The following is a 22,877-nucleotide window of genomic DNA, read 5'->3' as shown; positions in this document are numbered from 1 at the left end:
TAGAACTGCATTACCCAGTTTCGGATGGAAAATAACGTTTGCTTTCTCAACTTCAACACAAATTTTCCATCTCCCCATGATGCGTGCTCCATCTCCAACTCAGCTCCTTCATTCCTTCGTTCATTCGGATCACCCAAACTTTGCATGCCATGAACCTCATGCAAACTCCAACATCAACTTTGTTGGTTTGTTGATCTTCATCTTGTTATTTCCCATCATGGCAACCCGTAACATAAGACGGAGCTACCTCCTCGTGCACTTCATCAAGCACGGTTTCTCTCTCGTCTTGTCTGGCTGTTGTCTTGATCATTCTTCTCTTACGATTTGAAATTATGTCATTCTTTTGGTTACGAAATTCTGCATAACTTCGGCTCTTCGACTGGATTTCTTCATGTAATCAGAAATTCCCAGCGATCAGTAACTTTATTGCAATCGGAAACTTTAACACCTTCGATCGGAACCCCAACTGCGTTCAGAAACACCAAAAAACAATGGGAGATGATTACAAACACAAGCCTAATTCTTGCGCTTTGGCTGTTTATAACTATTTCTTTATATTAACAATAAAGCTTGCAAATAATTCTTCCTCGTTAGAGACTAGTGTCAGGAATCAATTTACTTCAAACACACAGATGTAGATTGAATTTTGTTCTACAATTAATAGCAAAGCTCAGCGCCGGCCCTGAGGATTTAAATACATCAGCCGAGCCGAAATAAAAAGACCCGTATAGCTTAAACGAACTATGGATAAAAAAAAGTTTTGCACCAAATATATTTAAAATGCTAAATCCGTATCTAAAGTGACGAAACTTGAACATTTTAATTGTGGGACCGAAAATATTACAAAAGGCAAACAAAGAACATAAATCCAAAAAAAAAAAAAAATAAATCCATCTCTTACATGGTTAATAATTTGGTTTGGGCAATGAAAGAATATATAATTAATTTGGGATGCTCACTTTTAAACTTTTGAGAACATAACTGACAAACTAAATACACATGATATTACTGAAACTAAATGGGCTAAAATCTAAGCCAGTGACGAAATTAAAACATTTTTAAACTAGAGGATCACAAATTGTTCTTTTTGCATCCACATGTAAATATCAAGGCCATATGATTAAGCATTGCTTCCTTACTTTCTCTTGTTTATTAGATAAATAATCATTAATCGGCTTATGCAAAACAGAATCACAAATAATTTAATTTTTAAAAAAGTTCGACCTTTCTAGCCCTTTTTATATATTGATTGCACATGCATTTTTAAAAGATAGAATAGAGCTCAACTATTGTTTAAGATTTTTCCATATTCTTTTAGAGAAATATTTCAAAAGAAGTAAATATGTTTTGTTAATTAGAAATAAAGTAAGTCATATAAATTTATAGCCTGTAAGTTAATAGACTGATATAGAAAGTAAATAATTAGATAGAATTAGAAAAAAAAAAGTCATTAGTCATATTAAATCATTTAGTAATAAATAAACTAAAGGTAAATTTAAACCTTTAGTAATAAAAACAAACTAAAAATAAATTTATACCTTTAAAAAGGGTATATGCATAAATTGACTATATTGAAAACTTGTGTTAGAGATCATCGGGTTTCAGTTAATAATAAAATATTAATTTTCTCTTCAAACAACCATCTTTTTCATTGTCTCTACAACTCATTTCGGCAAACTTCTATCATCGTAAAAATACAAAAAAGGTTTTCAAATATATAAAAAATTTCAGGCCTCAAAAATCCGAGCAAATGGGTGGCAAAGAGTTTCACCTAACAAAACAATAAAAACAAAACGTATTGCAAGCAAGATAAATATATGTAAACCAATAAGGTAGACTTTTCTTTTTGGTTATTCTTTAATTGAACCCGCACCAACCCCCTCCCCCACCCAAAAAATAAAAAATAAAATAAAGAAAAAAAAGGACAGATGAAACTCTTTCAAAACCGTTGGATTCTTTCTTTCTACGAACTTGACTCACTTTTGGATACGTACTGCAGATGGCTCCTGATCGATCTTCAAGTCGCATCTAGTCTTCTCCTTCTAGCAATCTTAAACCTATCGGATTTGTTACCACTTGCTGAAGTTATTCGATACAATGAATCAAGAAACGAGCCCGATATTGTATAAAATTTATGTGACTCTTTTTGTTAATAATAAACAATGACGGAATACTAGATACAATTAAAATGAAAACTATTGGTGAGTTTATATAACACCCAAATCCTACTTCTTATAGAAGTAAACACAATTAAATTAGACTTCTAATTTACTTAATAATAATAAATATAAGGGTCAAGTTAGGTGTTGTTTGTTTTTAAAAACAAAAACTGTCTGCAATCTGATTTCATGTCTTCAACTGAATATGTGGTCTGAAGGTCTGCAATATGAAAATATAATACTTTTGTTTTATAAACTGGATATCGTCTGCATAAGCTGAAAATTAGTTACCTATCATACATATCACAGTAGATAGAAGTCATGTAGCGTATGCAGACTGTTAAAATAATTGGTGGTGGTGTACGACTTGTGGAAATGGGTGGTGGTGGATGATTGGAGGTAGACGATTTGTAGTAGGTGGTGAACGGTGGTGGACGGTGGACGGTGGGTAGTGGTGATGGACGGTTGTGGTGGGTGGTGGACGGTGGTGGTGGTGGACGACGGTGTGTGGTGGTGGTAATGGACGGTGGTGGTGGGTGGTAGACGGTAGCGGTGGCGGACGGTGGGTGGTGGGTGGTGGTAATGGACGATGATTGTGGCCGATGGTGGGTGGTGGTGATGGACGATGGGGGTGGTGGGTGGTGGTGGCATACAGTGGGTGGTGGTGGTGGACGGTGGTGGTAGTGGACGGTGGTTGTGGCTGATGGTGGGTGGTGGTGGTGGTGGACGGTGGGTGGTGGTGGCGGACTGTGGGTGATGGTGGTGGGTGGTGGTGGTGGTGACGGACGGTAGGTGGTAGTTGTGGACTAGGGGTGTGCATGGGTCGGTTTGGGACGGTTTTGAACCAAACCCATAACCATAACCAAAACAATTTAATTAGGCCTAAAACTTTGTAGCAAATATTACTATGTGTGTGTGACAATACCTTATATGATTAAAAAACGAAGAAGTGGTTCATTCATTAAGTTCAAGTTATATCACCAACCTGAGAACAACTAATATGTATATATTCTATACATCAAAATTTTCTTTGTATATAATGTCGAGATTGCTGATATTGATAACTATGATAACAATTATATTAATAATGATAACATATTTTATCATGGTAATATAAATTAAATATAATCTTATAGAAAATGGTAAGTCCAAATAAATAAAATATGTCCTCGAATTATTCATATGTTAGTATATAAATGGGATGGTTCGGTTATGGCGGGTTTTAATTTATCTATAACCAAAACCGATTCGTATATGGTGGGTTTCAAAAACTTATTAAACCGACCCACTAGTTATGCCGGTTATCGATTAAAACCGGTTCGGTTATGTCGGTTATGGTTCGGTTAACGGCTATGACGGTTAATTTGCTCATCCCTATGGTGGACGGTGGGTGGTGGTGATGTTGGAGATTAGGTGTTGATAGGATGTTAAGAAATGTGAAGAAGTTGAACAATAGCTTATTTTTAAAGACCACAAAAGCATTTTTAGATCTTTTGTTTTAAACAAACAGTCTTCAGAAGCTTATGCCTGCGCGCCCGCAAACGTAAGCCCCTTGCAGACTTTTTAAGCAAAAACAAGCGGCACCTTATTCTACAAAGTGGGACATTAGTGAGAAGGATGAGAAGGAATTATAGTCAAACAAAAAAACCCTAAAAGAAATTAAAAAATTAATAAAAAAATCATAACTCAAAATTTAATAAAAACGAAAAAAGTAAAACACAAAAATGTTTTCACCATCATCCTCATTCTATTAAAAAAAACGACGTTGAGGGAAAAAATCAGTGTGCCTTTTTGTTTATTATTATTTTATTTTCATCTTTGATTGTGTATTTTTTTTCTTGACATTGTGTTATATCACTCAACATTGTGTTATATTTTGTGATCTATTGTGTCTTTTTTTAGTTATAATTTTGTCTTTTACTCATTTTCGTCATTGTGTCTTTTCAGTGCTTTTTTTTTTGGAAACGTGAATGATGAGGGAAACATTTTTGTTTTTTTTGGAAACGTGAATAACGAGGGAAACATTTTTGTTTTTTTTTATTTTTTCGTTTTTTATTTATATTTTGAGTTATATTTTTTATTAATTTTCTTTGAATTTTTTATGTGTTTTTTTGTATGGCCACAAATTCTTCTCACAATTCTCATTTTTGTCTCACTATGTATTTTAACCTTACCACAAATATAAATTTGGTAATTTCACATATATCCCTTCCAAATTAAGAAATATCATATCCCTGCATAATTTTAAAATACCATATATGTATCTCTTTAATAACAAAAATATCAATATCCTTCTATAATAATTAAAATATCATATAAATCCATAATTAATATATTTGTTAAAAACAATTCATACTATATTAAACCCTCCAAAGTTCTTAAAACCCTTAACCACACCCCACTCCACCCCACCCCCACCCCAAAAAACCTAAATCACATAAAAACTTCACTTAGAAAAGTTAAACAAAACTGGAAAACAAAGCCCAAAGGTAAAACTAAAAAGGGATTTTTACATATTTTCCTTTTCTAACATTTTGAAATTACATATTTTCTCAAAATACAAGTTTTTAATACAAAATGTGCAATGCTCTTTAAGCATGGTTTAGAAAAATATGTAATTTCAAAGTTTAAGAAGGAGAAATATGTAAATGCTACATTTTTTGAATGAGGAATACTAGATAAATATTTTGGTTTTTTTATATTTTTATTTTTTGTGTTTTTTTATTTTATAATTTTTTATTATTACTTTTTTAATAGGTTTTTAATCCTTTTAAGAACAATACTGAAAAGGGTAATCTTGTCATTAATGAAATTTTATTAACTTTGCAGAGAGATATAGATGAATTTATTCTCTATGTAAAAATATAACTTTGACACAAAGTTATTGTCAAAGTTATATAAATTGGTATGTGAACGTTAGATCTCATCCAAACCGCTGCTTGAGAACTTCTGTATCATCCTTATACTTTTCGTATTAGTTATTCAGGTCGTTCAAGTTGGTATTGCACCAAGTTTTACATCTTTTACTATTTTCTATCACTAAAAACCGATCGATTAGTCAACAAAAGTTAAGGGTATGGTTTTCTACATAAATGTAAAATTTGAGGGAAGATGTACGTTTAGTAAAAGTAAGAAGATGATGGTACTTTTAGTAACACCTTTATTTTATAGCAAAATTAGAAGCCGGTATGCTTATGTGACTTTTGCTAACAAATATGTAACACGGAGATAAGATCTTATAATGCTTGAATTGTAAGAGCCTTCCCGAGAGGTATTCTATTTCCAATATTAATTACATTAAAAATCACTATCTTTTTTCTATTATTTTCAAATAAATACTATTTTTTATACATTTATTATTATTTTTTCTCTTTTCTTAACTCACAACAGTTTCAACAAACATTAAAAAACTTAGAGTAAGAACATTTTTACTTAAATTTACTCTTAAGTAGCGACATTTTCTCTTTACTTCACTTATAACCTCACACTCTAAATATAAAGTACACCCTCGTATAATTTAAAGTAGTTGGTGTGAATGCTCTAAAATCTAGAAAAATGATCACCGTACATTTTTATTAAATGCATAAAATGCTCTTTAATTTTCTTTTCAATCTAACAATATACTGCACTAAAATACCATTTACTTTTTACCTTTAAAGATTTGGTATCATAACACTGGATTATTTGTTAAGAAACTTTTTTAGCCAAATAACTAAATTATTAAATTAATTTAATATTTTGATAAGTAAAACAATATAAAAATACAATATCTTATGAAAAGATTTTGTTGAGGCTTAATCATCAATTGGATTGTTACCTTTAAATCTAAGCTCATCCTTATCTTACGGAACATAATCTCCTCCTTACGAAACTAATCCCAAATCTAATCTTGTAGATCCGTTCCGTTCTTTAAACTACTAGAAAAATATATAAAAGATAATTAGGCCATGCCATTGGGCTCCCCGTAATAATTATGAGTGTACCTTAGCCAATTTAGTTTATAACACAAATCATATAATACGTCACTTTGGTCCAAAAAGTCGTATAAAGATTCTTTAGTTCTTAACATATATTAGATAACGGGTTAAGTCTATTCAAATTATACAACATAACACTAGTATAAATGGAAAATTTTCAAAATAGTCTAATTTAGAAGAAAGATTCTCAAAATAACCATTGTTTTGTAGATTTCATAAAGGTCTATCCAACTCATCATCGAAGACAACTTTTGAACCAAATCCGACGACTCAGACAACTTTTGAGCTAAACCCGTTGGCTTCGACAACTTTTGAAAAATAAACCATTGTTTTTGAAATCCATATAAGACCAGGTTTTGAAAAGAATCTTTTAACATAAATTATTATTATAACTAATTTTACTCATATCTGGTTTTTCTTTTATAACCTTTAAAGTATAAGATTTTAAAAATTTCTAATATACCGTTGAGATGAACTTATGTTTATTTACGTGTCGATATAAATTTTACTCAAAACCGAGTTAGGTCAATTACATTTACTTTTTTTTTTGTATAATAAGTGTGGTCGTGGACGAATACTTTTTTAAAAAATATTTAAAGTGGATCAAAAATAGATTTTTTTTAATAACTTAAATTTAGTTTTTTCCTTACAACACTTGTCGGCAAAAGAATAACTAATGCTACAGTTTTCATTGAACTTTCAAAAACATGGGATGATACGACAAGTAACTAACGACTACTCAAGGGCTATGAATATGAATGTATTTGGAAATTAAGATTGATGCATGCTTTCTCTTTCTTTGTTATTAATAATTGACGAATGTTTACGTGTTTGAGCCACAAGGTTCATAAGCATCCACATATCCACTTTCCTAACGCAATTCCGGTGAGTAATTCCCAGATACTCCCGGACTAGGCCGAGTACTTGCAACGAAATCCATCACACACCTTTACATATCAATATTTACCGAGTGGTTTAAGGATCAGTGAACCAAGTGGTTTAAGGATTGGTTGTGCGAATGCCGACATGAAAACTGAATATAGAGAACGATGTATGATAGTTAAAGCAACTCCATGTGTGTTTCGGACATCTATTAAAGCAACAGTCTCAAAAGGCTAAGAAGTTGTGTCTTAAGCCTGTAACTCGCGGGTGGTTGTGTCTTGAACATGCCTCGAAAAAGTGGATACTTAATCATTCAAACATGTGCATCATTAGCAATCCATGCTGTATAATCTGGATTGATAGAAACAGCAAGAGTGGCATCGGGACACATGATTGTTTGTGATCTTCTATCATAGTTTCCCAATAACCATAGCTAGTTGGAAATAAAGTATATGTGAACTTGTGTGAAGCCCTTTCGATGTGTAAAAGCTCGAATAAACCTAGCTAAAAAAACTTGATTTTAGACGACCTGAGCCAAGCTGGCTCAGTTTTGTAATTGGGTGGAGCTCGACCTAAGCTTGGCTCGAGTCATGGTTTGGTTCGTTGGCTCGATTTTAAGCTCGTTTAACTTGAAGCTCAAGCTCGAGCCGAGACGAGCCGAGCTGCCTCGTTTAATTTGAACTCGAGCTCGAATCCACCCTGGCTAGAGTTCGGGCTTTCTGATATATATGGAGACTGCTTTGAGGAAAGCAAGTGGTCAAGTTGACTGTGCGAATGCAGCGGTTAAACGTCTTGAAACTGAAAATGCTGAAATTAGAGTAGAAATGGAGGCTTCAAAGTTAAGCGCGTCCGAATCGGTTAATTCATGTTTACAAGCTGCTAGAAGTGAGAAGAAGCATTTGAAGAAGCTGTTGGTTTGTGAAAAACAGAAAGTTGCAGGATGATATTGCAGCCGAGAAGCGGAGGATTATCTAGTTGCAGCCAAGAAGCAGAGGATTATCGAGATGCTTTTCTAATTTTTTCCAGGCAAGTAAACGAACCGAACGAACACAAATACTGGCGGAGCATGTTTGTGTACATTTGTTTTAACTTTAACGAACAAACAATCGAACATGAACAATTAAACGAACATTGCTTTCTTGTCCGCGCTCATTCGTTATATAAACGAACGGTTTATGAACGTAAACAAACAAACATAACTGAACATAGATAAAACAGACATACCTAAGCTAAAACCAATTAAAAATAAACATGAACAACAATGCGTTAGCCTGTCAGGCATAAAAAGTTACTAAAACTATAGATTAGATTGTAATTGGCCTAACAAATCTTAGTATTATATTAAAGCAAAACACTATGGACACATGTCATCTTTCTAAAGTGTCCACATAGGATGACACATAAGCTATTTTCAAATTAAACCCTATTTAAATCTATTAAATTAATTTTCTACATTTATTATTACTTTTAAAATTCCTATATTAAATTTTCATTAACTCTCATTTAGTGTGATTTCCAGAAATAAAAAAACGTTTAAGTTCATTTATTTATTACGCCTTTTAAACTAATTCTTAAATATTTTATTTCAAAATATTGTTATTATAAAGATCATTTTGATTTGCGTAAAACAACTAACATATGCATAAACTATTAAAGGGCTCTTTTCGAGCGTGTACACATCTAAATACTCAGAATTTGCCTTATGTGAAAATTTAGTTAAACTGGGCTTGACTCTTGATTTGTTTTACCATTTTAAACCTTAAAGTTATCCTTTATTATCATTCAATAATTAATATGGGATAACCATATATGTTGTGTACAATAAGATATATGAAGGTTTATGAATAATTTTTGTATTTAATTTTTTTTCAAATTTATATATAATATAATATTTAATTTCATATATGAGAAATTGTTATACAATCCTAAATTATACCACGTATATAAACATCTTTTTTATTGATGTTATATTCTTTATTCAGCATGTGCATTACACGGGTTATTAACCTAGTTTATTAATATAATAATGAACGGAATAAATAAGCGTAAACTAGCCAACATAAATGAACGTAAACAAACGAACATAAACGGATTAAATGAACAAACATACTTGAACTAACGAGACATGTGCTCGTGTTTCTTCGTTTATTAAATAAACAAATGTAAACGAACTTTCTGTCAAACGGTTCATTGAACATTCGGTTCATTTACAAGCCTAGTTGTTTCTTTAACAGTGATCACAATATTGAAACAAGTTTAAATTTTTGACATAACATGCAAAGTGGAAACAAGAGCAGAAAGCTAAAGAACACGCATTAGCACAAGTTGAGGAAGAAAAACGTCTCAAATAATCAACCGGAGCTAATAATAAAAGAAAGCAAGAAGCTTTACTATCAAATATAGAACTAGACTTCCAACGCCATAAAGATGATCTTCACTGTAAAAAAAATAGAACTGCTTCTAACATATAAGATATGATTACATGTTAGAACAAGCTAACAAGTTAGACTCTTAACTCTACTCTAAGTATATGTGTTCAACTCAAATATCGTTCAAGTAGTATTTAGTTGCAATTAATGAAAGTTTTTTTATTTTTATGGAAATTAACCATAAAATTGTCATAATAAAGAACCGTTATTTCAAAATATTAAGAACTTATGGAGATCAACAAAAACCAGTTAAGTGAATAAACTAATGAGTCAAAAGCATGACCCCATATACATTGAAACAAAATATAATTTTTATTTTTATTTTTTATTTAAACAAACAGTAACATAGGGGTGTTCTTCGGGTTTGTTTTTCGGGTTTCGGGTTTTTCGGGTCGGGTTCTTCGAGTGTCAAAGTTTTAAATCTTGACCCGAAACCCAACCCAAATCTCTTACGGGTTTTCCAGGTTTGGGTTTTTTCGGGTTGGGTTAATCGGGTTTCAAGTATCCTAGAAAACAAACAAACAAAAGAAAAAAAAAACACAAAAACCAAAAAAAATTAAGAACGACAATGCTAAAATTAAAACAACATATTCTTCTTTGCTTATAACAAAATAATCAAATAACAAACCAACATAGCTTGATAAAGCAATTCAAAAGAAGAGTAAAACTAACTCAAGCCTTAATCGTATTCAACCGGGTGTGATTTGGTTGTTCGATTTCGGTTGCTATTAGTAATAAACGGAAAACATAAATTAATAATAAACAATCGATCTATAATAGCTAGAATGACAATAGTCAATTAGAGCTAGATTATGATAACTTTAGTGGCTAAGACTTAGCTTATTATACATAAAAATATTTTTAATTTTAAAACTAGAAGTTTATTCGGGTTGACCCGAAACTTATAAATCAAACCCGAGAACCAACCCAAATTACTTTGGTTCGGGTTCGGGTTAGTCTTTTCTCGGGTTCGGGTTCTTCGTGTCGAGTTAGTTCGGGTTCGGGTACGGATTTTTCCGGATCTGGTTTTGAGTAAAAGTAACAGCCCTAAGTGACATTGGGTTCTGTAGCAATTAAGTTATTTTAACCATTCAGGTCATTCAGGTACTATGCTCAAAGTATATAATTTAATTAAATCTTGTTTAACCTTATATTATTGTTTGTTGCTTTACTAAATGGAGTGGTACTTAAAGTTTGAGTATTATGTATACACACTCACAATCCTTTGTCACAAGTGTTGGCTAACTATGTGTAACCATGAAAAAGATGAAGAGTGAGAGATTATATATACGTTAGTAAACTTTCTTATAATAAATAAAATTAAAATTAAAGAAAATATATAAATGTTAGAAACAAATAATGTCAAATAATCACCGTAATACGGAGAATAAAAGCAAGTTGTGAACACACACTACACAACCTAACATGCATCCATACATGAAAGACATTCACAAAGACGTATAAGGAATAGCAAATTGATCATAAATTAATAACAAATACGCATAAGCATCATAACCAAAGAACAATAAAAACTTTACTAAAGCAAAACCAATCAATAAACAATTCAAAACCGAATATCTAACAAGTTAACAAAGTATCCATTCAAACTCCGACGGTTTAACAATTTAGTCGCTCATAATAATCAATGAAACAAATATAAAATAAATATTGTGGTTCATTATAGAAGGGGCAAATATAGTTGAGCAAGTAGCCTGATCGTTTGATTTTTTTGTTTGCTTCCCTGCTGTCGTGCACAATTTCTTGCAAGGGAGGGCAGCCTCTAAAGTAATTGTAGTCACCCAAAATCTCCCCTGGTCGAACCCGTTGACGGCTCCCAGCAGGAGCTTACCTCCATATAAAACAATTTTATTTGATTAAGTTAAATAAACGAATACGAGCATGTCCGTTTTATTAATGAACGAACATAAACACACATATTTGTTTGATGAAGTTAAATGAACGAACACGAACATCTCTCAGTTCAGTTCGTTTACAGCCTACTTATAAAAAGTTACTTATTCAAAAGATGGTTTTAAACTCAATTACCTTGATTGCTGGTGCCCCAATACCATGGCATCATATGATTGAACAATTGCTACACATAAATAGATTGAAAGATGAGTAATCATTTAGGTTATTTTTGTTTTTTTATTAAAAGGTCTGTAGGGGTATATGTCTGCGGGCACGCAGATATAAGCTTCTGAAGACTGTTTTTTTAAAAGATGTGAAAAATGCTTTTATGATTTTAAAAAATATAAGCTATTGTTCAACTTCTTCACACTTCTTAACATCCTACCAACAATCAATGTCTAACACCACCACCACCACCACCACCCACCGTGCGCCACCATCACCACCGTCCACCACCACAACCACCGTCCACCACCACCGACGGCCACAACCACCGTCCACCACCCACCTCCACCACTGTCCATCCCCACCAGCACCGACCGTCGGCCACAACCATCGTCCAGTACCACCACCCACCGTCCGCCACCACCACCACCACCCACCACCACTACCACCACCACCGTCCACCACCCACCACCGTCCACCACCCACCACAACCGTCCATCACCACCACCCTATCGTCCATCACCACCGTTCACCGCCTACCACAATCGTCTGCCACCAATCGTCCACCACCACCCACTTCCACAGTTCGTACACTACCACCAATTATTTTAGGAGTTTACAGACGTTAAATGACTTCTATATATTGTGATATGTATGATAGGTAACTATTTTCAGCTTTGCAGACGATATCCAACTTATAAAACAAACAATATTATATTTTCATATTGCAGACTTTCAAACCACATCTTTAATTACAGACATGAAATCAGATTGCAATTTTTTGTTTTCAAAAACAAACAGCACCTTAGTCATAGTTTATTTACTGAAAACTGTCACCGGTATATAAATAACTATGTTTCATATGTACTTCGATATATTTAAACAAGCAACACCAAAGAAATAATATTAATTCTTACTTGTTGCAAGGAACTAAGGTTCCCATTCTCACATCCACCCTTCCATCTAGACGGAATGGGCCCGCAACCATCATCATGTGAGGCTTTTCAATTTGGGCCAAACACCTTAAATATTGATAAAGCATTAAAATAAAAGTTAGAAAATCAAAATATGACGCTCAAAGTTAACCATTAGTAAAGCATATAACATGTTACCTGTGTCAAGATTCTCATAAAACACACCTGATGGCAAATATACCCCCCCCATCGATTGGGGGGCAGTGTACTCGCCCAAATTTACCCTTTGTCGGTCTATTTGCCGCACACTAGACTTGGCCTAATATACACACATGCATTTGAAGGGAATCATTTGATCTCACTTGAGTTGTTAAAATTGCGGAAAATCCTATCAAACAATAATATTTTTCTCGTATGTATTATATAATGAAAAAAGTGCATGTAACTCGACTATTTGCATGTGTATTGAAAGTTTGAAATATATATGAATAGTAAAGTCTCTGTTTAATTTTTTGAGAAGTGTAAATCACTTATAATTAATTATATGATTAGAACCATTTCGTCACTTTTAAAGCATTTAAAAGAATTAACAATTAATTATATTTTTTATTTACTTTATACGTGTAATATGATTTACAAATAATTTTTATCTTTTATTGTATGTAATTTCATGATTGCATAAATGATAGTTATGCTAAAAAGGAAATTACATCTAAATATTGTAGAAGATTACCCGTAGGCATCACGCGTCTAAGAAGTTATGGGAGCAATAAAACACACATTGACACCCCGTTGAAAAGAAAACGTGATGACACACCGTTGTATGTTTGTCATACTTCAATTACCAAATTTTTAAACAAAATCTTTTTTTTTTAACAAAAACCTATAGTGTCGATCAATCTTTATAGATAAATTGTATCGTAAATCATTACCGTAATTTAATGTCTTAAGGCTAAAATAGCTAAATAGCCTTTGTCAAAATACAAAACATAATACGTGAATCGTGATATAGATTAGTAAGAAGCCTCTAGGCAATTTTCTCCCTTATGATCTACAGCCTTTTTTCACATATAATTTATGTCTTATGGTTATTACTTGATTATACTGAGTTGAGTTATAATGATTATGAATTATTTATTTTATATGTTTTTTAATTAGAAGGAGCTAATGACTTTTTCAGTTATTTTTTTAACAGCTAACAAACAGAGATTTTGCCTAGGTACTTCATACGGGGTGATCTAATGACAAAAGGCCACTGTCAGCTGGCCTAACCCAGCCGTACAGAGCCCTTAAGTGCCTCCAATTTATCTCCAGTTTCTGAAAAACCCAACCACCCGAATGCCCACTGCTGGTAAAACCCGGACGCCCTCAGGATCGAACCGGAGATCACAAAGATCCCGGTCTTTCTTCATAAAGCCACTTATGCCTCCCGAAAGTGTTGTAAGCAGTGTTGCAAAAATCCCGATTATCTTACCGATTAATTTTGGGCTAGTCGCCAATTAATCGGTTAATGGTCAAATCCGGCCAAAATCACGATTAATCACACTCACTCGGTGTTTTTTGACGAGGATCCGGCCAAAATCGGCGGTTTCTGACGAGATTCCGGCCAAATTCAGCGGTTCAATGAGATTTCGGTCAATTTCCAGCCATAATGCATATGTGTATATATAAAACTAAAAATTATATATACAAATGTGTGTGTGTGTGTGTATAAAACTGAAAATTTTACATTAAAGTCCGATCTAATTAATTCCGATTAATTGCTAGTCTTTATCCCACCGCCCGACTAGCTACTAGCGATTTTTACAACACTGGTCATAGGTAAGAATCAAACCCGAGTCTCCATAAAAAAACCTAAACTTCCTACAACTCCATCCAGGGGCGGATCTACAGTAGAAATGGATGGTTCCCGGGAACCACCCGAGTTTCGAAATAATAGTGTATTTATATATAGAAAATATTAGATGAACCACCTTATAAATTAGGAAGAAAACACCTTATATGCATTTAGAGTAATAGTCTAGCCGGTAAGGTGTTGATTTTGTAGTCCACAGGTTGCAAGTTTGATTTCAGTTTGCATTGTAATTATTTGAAAAAAAATTTTATTAACTAACTCAGCCTAGAACACTTCTAAAAATTAGACTTGGTTTTCACATGGGAAAGCGCTTACATTAGGCTCATGAGTTACCAGGTATCAACAAATTACTTGTAAACTACTTTTACATATAAGTTTCTAGCTTATCAAAACTTAAATACTATACTTTATCTTAGAATTTCAAGATGTTAGTTAACATAATGTCAACCCCTCGTCCCCCTTCAGCCAATCAGCCATTCTCCGACAACCGTCTCCGCTTTTTTGGCCGACCAGACGACCAATACGCACCTTCTGCCTTTCTGACTTCCTCCAATCCTCCTGCCTTTTACTCTTCCTCGAAGCTCAATTGCTCGAATCCTCCCACTTTGAAGGCAAGTTTACATTCATATGCTAAATGTTAATTGTTGTTGACGTCTTTTAATTGTTCTTGATTGTTAACTACTTAATTGTTAAGTTATTTGTTAAATTAGTTTTAATTGTTAGATTGTTGGTTTTAATTTGTTAGTTTCTTAGTTTTTAATTCGTTAGTTTGTAATTGTTGATTTGTAGGTATTATGAAATATGAATATCAAGAGATATTTTCAATGACGGTATCTCTTTTATTGTTTTATTGTATTTTTATTATGTAATGAACTTTGTCCGAACCATCGAATCGACCCGAACCTCAAACCGACTCGGCATTTTTTATACCTGACTTTATGAAATTGAAGCACCTAAAAGTAGTACACCACCTGGAAAAAATTCCTGGATCCGTCACTGACTCCATCACATTGAAATCGACATCATATTTAAGTAACACAATTATATTTGAAAATAATTAAGTAATGTTAATTTATAAAAAGAATAGTATATTTTCAAACTATAAGCACGCGTTGTGAAACTAGGCAACAAGCGATTTGGGGGCGAAAAAGTGTTTTGGTATGTGCTGTACATTTTTATATTACAGACATTAGTGGGGTCGACATGGTGTGTTCACAATGGACCTAGGAGAAAACATGTCACGTCGCTTTTGGTTTTTTAATATTATGTCAAACACATCAAATTTTATATTAGATTATTTTAACAATACAATAAATATCTTGTGTAACAAAATTCTAACCCAAATTGACTAGCCTATAATCTATTTTCTAGACAGATTTTAGAATTTGTAACATTGGAAAGCATTATATGCAAAAGTTTAATGGCTTTCTTAAAATAAAACATTCTAAGTTGCTTTTGTAAAACATTTTAAAAAAAACTCATCTTATATTGAAATGGTATTTTCTTCGGGCACGATCATCACGCTTTGTTATCTGATCGAATTGTGATCCATTTGTTAAGGTGATTCCAGGTTTCCGGATATTTGTTGTTAAAAAGTTGTTTTTAGTGTCAAGTCTAATAGACTAGGGACTGATTTAGTTCTTTTTATCAAATAATACGACGGATTCTAGCCTGCTTTCTAACCAAAATGAACTACTAGTGTTCTCAAAATCGAATTGCTAGTGTTCTTTTAAATTATATAATACTTAAATGTAACTAATGCCGGTCAAGTTCTAACCAAATCGAACTACTAATGCTCACAAAGGTGTGAAACAAGTAGCCACTAGGAAGTAGCAAATGAGAATAAACTTCACAGCTGTATTTGATTCATAGTGTATTCGTGTTAGTTAACCAAAATCCAACCAACAACACCTGTTCTTTACTATCAATTTTTAAACAATCTAAACATTTTATGATTTTAGATTTCTATCATGAACTATTGAAGGGTATTTTGGTAAATAAACCTTTTCATTTTTTGGCATATTGAACTAAATAGATATCATAGGTTTCATGAGCCATTAGTAGAGGTTTACAAATAAGTTTTTGCTATAATAAGAAAAGTCAAAATCAGTTTTGTTTAAGCCGATTCGGCTTGAGAACTTACATGGTGGGGAAATAATTGGTTCGTTTTGAAATCAGTTTTATCTGATTTAGTTCATTTTAACTGGTTTCAACGAAGTAACTCTCACACCGATTAAACTGATGATTCTGTTTAGTTTCTGAAACAGTTCGTCTTGTTATATTAACTTGTTTTTCTTTGCCTGCCTCTAGCCATTAGTATAGTGCATTGAAGTAATGATCATACATAAACTGATAAGAATCCCTCTTATGACAAATAAACATTGTGTGCATTAATTAATGCTTCATTCTTATATTTGAAATTTTATTATACTTTTTTTAACAGCTAAATGTTATCTAGCTAATATATTAAAGCAACATAATTTTGTTCACATGTCCTTCACCTAGGTTGTCTACATAGGCTTCCATGTCATCAACGTTCCATAAATCTAATTTCCACATATTCATAATAAAATTTTAATCAATGATATTGACTTTTATGTTTTTGTAACTTAATAATGTAATTATGATATTAATTATTCTAATTATTGTTAGAATTAAAAAACTTATTAAATTTACTAGGTTTAAATTGTTCATTGTTTCTTCTTTAAAAGACACATGTTTCGTTCAAAAATCATAACGCTCCCCATCGTTTGTAACCAGATTTTCGCCTCATCTATAACCGACATTTTTTGTTTTCAAAGGTTTCTGAACGAAAACTCTACACGGGTGAAAATATAAGTTTAAACCTGGTATGTATTTGTAAGCTTAGTTTTCAAATAATCTTACAAAATCTATTACTAATGTGTTTTTTTATTTTTTTTAGGTGTAATGGTTCATTTATGTTATACTATTTCTTATATACTGAATTATTTATTTATTAAGTATTTTTTTTATGTTATAGACTTAGTTTAACATCTTTTGTAATATCTGCTGGTAAAAAACTTATGCCAAATATTTGTGTTGATTGAATATGTTTATTACATTTTATATTGTTTCTTGATATGTTTTCCACCTGTGTATAACACGGGTTATTATCCTAGTTATATAGCATGAGATTTAACATTTGACTATCAAGTTCACATTAAAACCATCTTATCAAAGTGGAAACAGCTAATTATTATACTAATAATAAAAACAAATTAATACCTAATACTTTTTATATCTAGGCTAATTAATATACTTTAAATACTTGTAAAGTCACATTGACCGATAAATCACAGTGAAAGATCTATTTTGTTTACTAAAATTTGTACTTACAAAACGGTTTTTTTTAATACTTTGAATTTTGAACTCGTATATATTAAAAAACCTGCACTTACAAAAAGAAGTTTTTTTAATACTTTGATTTTTGAACTTGTATACATAACGAATACTAAAAACCAATAATATGAAAATCATTAGTTCAAATCCTATAAAATATAAAAAATTAGTCATTAAAAAAGTACAACAAGAATATATCAAGAACAGAAAACCATGTATGTAAGAAAACCTACGTAATTAAGGAAAGAAGTGTGGCTATATATATATATATATATATATATATATATATATATATATATATATATATATATATATATATATATATATATGGAGAGAGAGAGAGAGGGTAAGTTTAAAATGAAAACCCATTTGAGTTGTGAAAACCCTATGTAACATCGTTTTTTTTTGTTACATGTAATATATGTTGTAACATTTAATACAAAACATCAAAACATAAAAAAAAGGTTTATTGGATTTTAATAATCTTTATTGACAGGTATGGACCGAGAATAATGTGACATTTGAGCCAAAACAAGGTACATCTCAGTACGTATTTATCGATTAAGCAAATAAATGCATTTTGCGTAACAAACGAACGATTAACCGAACGGGTCGGGTTATGACCCAGATATCCCGGGGGCCATCTATAAGTGATATACGTTTAATATAAGTTAATATATTAGTAATATGGCCTTAGTTCGATAGCAAACAAGTTAAACGAAAACATGCTCGTTTAACTACCCGCTATATATTTAAACGCGAAAGATAGTTACAAACCAAACATTGTATCATCCGTTAAGTCAAAAAAGACTTACCAAACACTTATTTGAAATGTTTTAAACGATTCGTGAAAATATTTTCGATTTTTGCAAACATATAGTATGTTTTTATAAATTTACACAAAACTAGCCGAAAAACACTCATTTTCGCACTGTTTGACGCACTCGATAAATTTTTCGCGCCAAAAACCGAACCCGAAATAAATTTGGGGTCGGGATTTCATGTAAGGGCACGAGAAACGAGACAAATGAACAAGAGGGGGCCCATGGACCCCACCTTTGGGGCAGCCGCAATAGGGGAACCCCCCCCCCCCAGTTTTCTTTTAAATATTATTAAGTATAAGATATTTTTTTGGGGCAATTTCATAGAATAGTAACCAACTTTCAAAAATGTTTCAATTAGGTCACTTAACTTTAAAAAGTGTTCCAATTAGATCACCAACTTTCGTGTTTGATTAAATTAAAAGTTTTAACATGTTTTTTTAGCCAATTTCTTTTCTTTTTCACATAGGAAATCTTTTTATCTTTTTTTTGAAGTTGACGTTGAGTGGCGACGTGAATTTTATTTTTTATTTTTAAATTTTAATATAATTAACGTTTTTAAAAAATTTTTAAATTTAACTACATATATTGCAAATTCCGACACCCATATCTTATCATCCATTTCTTTCTTGACGTACACAAAAATCGGTGAGACTTGATTTGAAAATTTAGTGACCCGATTTGGGGAAAATATGCATCAGTGACCTAATTGGAACACTTTTGAAAGTTGGTTACTATTCTATGAGATTTTCCCTATTTTTTTTAACATCATTTTTGGGAAAAATCTGGACACAACCTGCTCTCCATCAAAAACTAGCAAGAAACTAGGTAAAAATATCATAATTAATCGATTTTTGGTTCGTTTAAACTTGATTAATACCATATAAACATAGTTTGATTGCCAAAAATCATTTCTAACCATGTAAAAATCCTAAAAATGGTCTATAAACATGTTTTGATCATACACATGGTAAGGAACCTGGTTTGATAGTTTTTTTGGTCATAAACACGGATTAAAGGGTTGAAACGACATTTTTACGGTTCAAAAGTTCGTTTTTATGTACTAGCCGAAACCCTAAGTCAAGGGCTGTTATGTTGATGAAAAATTGCTTGTTTTCTGATATAGGACTTGTATCTAGCCTACATAGGAGCACGAGAGCTTGAAAAGTTTATTAGAAAGGCGGAAACGAACCAAAACCGCTAAGGTAATGCCGAAACACTCGTTTACAGGCTGTTTAGGTTAAGGTTATGATGTATATATTGTTAGGTCTTGAAATTTTGCAGGGACATCAGGGACCATATCATTGAGTCCTTGTTCAAATTTGGTAATTTTTCAACCATCCGAAAATATTTGGCGAATTTATTACCGAATTGGGAAGTTTATTTGGGAAAAATAGTTAAATACTTCAAAAATTATGAAATTTTTCAGGGAACTCAGATTTTATGTATTTTGATCACATATATGAATTTTGGGATCATTTGAAAAAGTTTAAGGGTATTTTGTGCATATGCGTTCGTATGAATTTTTATAGCTGAATTTGAGCCGAAAAGAATATTGAACAAGCTTATTGCATTCTGGAATTGATACAGGTTGTTTTGGGACATGATTTGAGTATTCAGGAATTTTTGTGAAATTTTTGGAAATCGTTTGGGATAAACGGACGATTTTCAGACGAAATATAGCTGATGAAATGAATTTTTATAAATTAATTGATCAGTAAATAATTCCAGAAATATTTTTATAAAAATCTAAATATTTTAATTGATAAGTGGCTAAATTTTCATAATTTAATGATTAACGGTTAATTAATTAGGCTAATTTGAAGATTAAATAAATTCAATTTTTAATAAAAACCGGCAAGTTCGCAATTAACGAACCTGCGGGAATATAAAAACACCAAGAGTGATCAAAAATCATATTCTTGGATTAATTAAGTAAAATCAAACCGTTTTATGAGAAATCTGGACAATCTGGATAGATTGTACACGTTTCTTCTCAAATCAAACTGAATAAATGGAAACGGGCCCTGTAGCTAATCCGAGACCCCAATATGTGATCTTTCTTTATAACTTAATCATTTTATTAACCAATACATTTACCCAAGCTTATTTTCCCATAACTGTTTTCTGAACGCGTAAACGAACAACTTGGCCCAGCTGGGAAAACGGGAAACTAAGCCAAGTTCGGTTTTAAGTATTAGACATTGAACAACATCACAACCTAAGCCTATTGCCATTTTCTGGGCGTTCCAGCTATACCCAGATTAGTTATACAGCCCAGTTTAGTATTAAGATTATAATAATATTAAAATATTAATATTATTATAATATTGATTATAGGAACTAGTGATAGCAAATCAGGTAAACCACGAGCTGACACAGTGCTGATTATCTACTAAACAGTGAGTTTCATGACCCCACTCTTTAAATAGTTTTACGAACTTTTGGGATGAAAAACATGTTTGATTATGTATGCATATCTGAAATTTGTAATGATGTGAATTATCTAAGTGCTAACACACGAAAGTCCCCACGATCATACTGATTAACTTCGAGCCGGTGGCTTGTGAATAATACTATTGGTTTGACAAACCCAAACGGAATCGGCTTGGTTGCCGTGTCACATAGCGCCGTTTGCACATGACCATATTTATATATACAGGCTATGTAGTGTTAGACATAGCTACCGAGGCATGTTGTGGGCGGAAGAGGAGCCACAGTGGTTGATTGAGCGTGGGAAATGGATGCACGCAGCACATACAGTCAATGCTTCACTGTAGCTTAGCATAATTACATCATTTACATACATACATACTTATATCATGATTACAAGTGTTAACTTGTAAATATTCAGAACTGTTTTCTTGAAACTCGTGAAACTCACCAACTCCAGTAGTTGACTCGTTTTAAACTGCTTTTCAGGATTACCCAAGTTGGAATAGAGTGATGTCGTGCTATCTATTGTGGAACAAGCTCGATGCTATGTTAATAGATGCAAGGTTATTAGTACGAATAGAATAGTTTAACGAACGTATTTTGTTGTAACATCTAGTTTGACCACAAAGATATATCAATGTAATATAATGTAAATTAGTTTGTAATGTTTCTTTAAAAACAATGTTGTTGATACCAGAGGTATCTGTTACATTCTCGTTTTACGCTTCCGCATTGTGCTAGTCGGGGTGTGACAAATAATCCCTATTCATTTTATCGCCACCAGTGGTCCTAAATTTAAAAAAATTGGCCACCTATGGTCCTCCGTTAAAAAGGACTTAACGTCGTTATATTTTTTTCTGAATTTCAAGCTAATGTTTTAGGGCTTTTGGTTGGAACAAGAATACGAGTCGACTAATGTAAAACTTAATTCGAAACGACGCTCCAAAACGACGAAACAATGCTTCAGTTCGGGACTTTGAACTTACAATTAACAAAAATCAAGCCGTTTGGATCAATGTTTCGAGCTAAGTTTACACTAATCGACTCGTATACTCATTCTGATCAAAAAGCCTAAAACAATTGTTTGAAATTCGAAAAATAATATAACGCCCGTTAAGTCCTTTTTAACAGGGGACCATTGGAGGCTAACTTTTTTAAATTTGGAACCGCCAGTGGCTATAAAATGAATAGAGATTATTATCGGCCAATACCATTAAATAGGGATTATTAAAATTCAATAAACCTTTAAATGTTTTGCTATTTTTTTACTAATTTTTATATATGTTTTCAGGAGAGAGAAAAAGTTATATTTATATTTACATTTTTTAAACATTAATTAAAAACATGTTGTTGAGAATGGGTTTCTAAAGTTTTCACAACTCAAATGGGTTTTCATTTTATACTTAGCCTATATATATATATATATATATGGGAAGGATCATACGAGAAGTGATACTATTGCGAGAAATGAATCTGAGCCATTGATTGTGTTTAATCAATGATCTATATTATAAATGACAAATTCGTAACTAAAAACACATATTTATAACATATAATTTAATAAAAATGTTACATACGTCTTTTGTGGTGTATGTCTCATTAAACCAGATTTTAATGATTTGAGTGGTTAGTTTTTTTTGCTCATTTAATGCTCATTAGAAGTTTAATACTATTTTATTTTTTTCACTAAAATTATGGTCTTTTTTATGGTTATGTAAGTTGTTTAATTGTTTTTAGAATTTCTTCATAAAACACATAAATTTTGCAACATTACATTGTATATTACGGATTTGTTTATATAGTACATACATTGTATTGAAGCAAGCCTATTTTATTTGTTTTGCCAACACTTTATTATATAAACAAACTGATTCTTACACGGCATTAGTTTTGCCTACACTATATTAGATACTACATCAGTTATAACTGCACAACATTCGAAAGTGTTCATACACTACATTTTTTTTA

This window comes from Bidens hawaiensis, unplaced genomic scaffold (genome assembly GCF_021521415.1).
Source record: "Bidens hawaiensis isolate Kalapana, Puna unplaced genomic scaffold, B.hawaiensis_p1.1 tig00020915_1, whole genome shotgun sequence".
NCBI classification, from domain to species: domain Eukaryota; kingdom Viridiplantae; phylum Streptophyta; class Magnoliopsida; order Asterales; family Asteraceae; genus Bidens; species Bidens hawaiensis.
Note: the sequence above shows the minus strand (reverse complement) of the source record.